Below are 3047 nucleotides of genomic sequence, written 5' to 3' on the forward strand. Positions count from 1 at the left end.
CTTAAAGCATCGAGCTATGATTGGCATGGCTCCTGTTGCCATCGCTATATTACACCTTCAAGCACCAGTGTGTCACTGGAAAGAGACTCGAGCCATTGCAGAATTCTCCCCCATCTCTGCGACCCAGAGAGCCCCCTGTTCACGCCCTCTCCCCGATGGAGAGAAATTCCTTCTCTTTCTCTGAGGAACATGGACTGCAGCATACCCTTGCCCTGAGATGTTTGTCTTTGACTGGTCGGGAGCCATGGGGCTTAATGAGAATATCCTCTCTTCCGGCAGCCAGGAGCACACATCTGCACCGTTACCATGGTTCCACCAGCGTGTTTGGCTTCTCCAACCTCACACCCCTTGTTGTGTTTAAACATTGGTCTATTATCTATTTGGAAGCTGGAGAAGAGGGCATGGCTGGGCACGGGGCGTCGCAATGAATGGAAGTGAACAGATTGGGGACGCGGCCGAGGCCAGCACACAACGAGCTCATTTGGTGCAACTAATTCTGATCTTACAGGTCACTGACTTCTGATGGGAACCCAGTCGATACCCAGGTCTCTTTCGAGCGAGGGAAGCTGAGGTTCATTTCTTAGAGAAACAGATGAGGAGTGTCTCCGTTAGGAGTCTTCTGATCGAAAGCCACACAAACCAGCTCCAGCAGCTTAAACAGCAAAATAAATTTCCTGGAGGAGAAGTGAGTGGGGCCTCTCCTGGGACCCTCGACAGACAGAATAATCTTGTGTCTGGAGAAAGCTGGAGCGGGGCCTCTTGGTGACCCTGAGCGAGGTTGTCTTTGCCTCTCCGACATTCATTCCACTTTCTACCCTCGTGCTAATGTCCTTTGGAAAAAGTGTCTTTTCTCTTTTGGATACAACCTGGTGGAATTATAAACGAGGACCATATTCTGCCCTCTTTAAGGCATCGCATCAGGTGCTCCTCCCCGAGTTTGTGTCTCAATCAGGAATGTAAAGAGATTCGGACAGTTGGGCTCCATCCGTTCTGGCTGTGGCACCCAACGCTCTCGTCCCACAATGCTCTTTCTGAAGGGACCATTTTCTTCTTTTTAATGTTTTAATTGATTTTTTTAGAGAGAGGAAGGAGAGAGAGAGATAGAAACATCGATCGGCTGCCTCCTGCATGCCCCCCACTGGGGATCGAGTCCGAAACTCGGGCATGTGCCCTGACTGGGAATCGAACCCGGACCTCTCAGTCCATGGGACGATGCTCAATCACTGAGCCCACTGGCTGGGCTGAAGTTACTATTTCTTAAAGCCCCAGAGTTGCGTTGGTTTAGCATTTTTCAGATTTTTTTCTTTTTTATCCTCACCCGAGGACATTTTTCTATTTTTGTTCAGATAGAGTGGGAGAGAGAGAGAGAGAGAGAGAGAGAAACATCGATGTGAAAGGGACACATCGAGTGGCTGCCACCCGCATGACCCAACCAGGGCCGTGGACAAACTGCAACCGAGGTACGTGCCCTTAGCGGGAACCGAACCCAGGTCTCTCTGGACCGCAGGCCGACGTTCTAACCGCTGAGCAGAACCGGCCAGGGCTCGTTTTTCAGATTTTTTTTAACTTTCTCAATAATTTTCCAAGGTGTTCGCAGACGGATAATACCAATTCCGCAAACAGAGTCGGCCTCTGGCCCTTCGGGCAGCAGGGGTCCCGGAGAGCAGGACACTGAGTGAACAAGCCAGCAGAGAAAGACAAGCACCGCACGATTTTACTGCTCTGTGGACTCTAGTGAACCGAAGGAACGGACAGACCGGACAGACAGACCCGTGGCCCGAGGGCCGGTGGCGCTGTCAGGCAGGGTGGGCTGTGGCCGCAGGTGTCGCGCTGTGGACCCCAGCCCCCCGCGGCCCCGGGACTCCGGGTGAGCGTCTGTTCCTGCTCGGCCATCACTGCGCGGGCAAGTCCACAGCCTCCTTACAGTCGCCGTTCTCGGCTGAAAGCCCCTCGCGAACAACCGGACCTGGACGCTGACCTTCCGGCTGGGTCCCCGAGCTCACAGGGCAGCCGGGCAGTTTCTTACAAACCGAACATGCCCTCAGCCCACAGCCTGGCTCACGGCCGCCCTGCAGCCTGGACTCCAGGCTGGAGCCACCAGAATCATCTCAGAAGCATGACTTTCGCCTCCTACGTCTTAGGAGACGAAGACCTGAGGCTCAGAGAGGATGGGTGACTTGGCCCAGGGCCCACAGCCCCCCAGGACTGCTGCCTCCCACTGCCAGGCTCTCCCTGAGCCGACCCCGGGCCTCCTCTGTCCCTTCCTCTCCCCTCCCACACGGACACGCCTTCCTTCTCCCCAGCAAGAGGCTCGCTGCCTCAGCCTGGCTGGAGGCTGGCATCAGGGAGACAGAACACCTGCAACTGGGTCACCTCCGTGGAACCCAGGGCGGCACGCGCCGTCTTGCACCTGGAGCACAAAATTGTCACCTAAGGGTGTGTAGCCACAACATTTGCATTTGGGCTCCCAAGTGCAAGCAGGATCCTTCTGCACTAGGAACCAAGCCCTTCACCCCGGCTGTCTCCCTCCACACCTTCCTGTCGGCTCTCAGCAGCCCCGGCCCACCCCTTGGAACACCAATCAGAAAAATCTTTCGGTGACACCTCTCCCGGCTTTGTGGTCTCTCTCCCCCTTCCCCGCCTTCAAGACGTAGAGGAGCAGCCTCTCTTTGGCTCTGACAAGAGCCCCCGGTATGTTTTTCTTCCTGTGTTTTACTTGTTACTGATCGATAGACTTAAATGCCAGGCCTCCATCACGCCGGCAGCTCTGATGGCCCGAACTGTCTTGGCCCGGTGGAGCTGGTCGGCGGGAGTTCTGATGCTGAGAAATGTCACCATAGGAGGGGCCATGAGCCTCTGTCAGTGTGCCAGGGCTGGGGGCGGTGACAACTCACTCAGGGCCTCTCCAGGCATCCCTGGAGGTTACCACGGGCGGGAATCATTCCTGTCTGTGGCTGTTTGCAGCCACAGGTAGTCTGTCACGGCGCAGGCACGGCGAGGGGAGCATCCGCAGTGCCCATGGTAACCAAGCCCCATTCGTCTGCTTG

Source organism: Molossus molossus, unplaced genomic scaffold (genome assembly GCF_014108415.1).
Source record: "Molossus molossus isolate mMolMol1 unplaced genomic scaffold, mMolMol1.p scaffold_m16_p_21, whole genome shotgun sequence".
Lineage (NCBI taxonomy): Eukaryota > Metazoa > Chordata > Mammalia > Chiroptera > Molossidae > Molossus > Molossus molossus.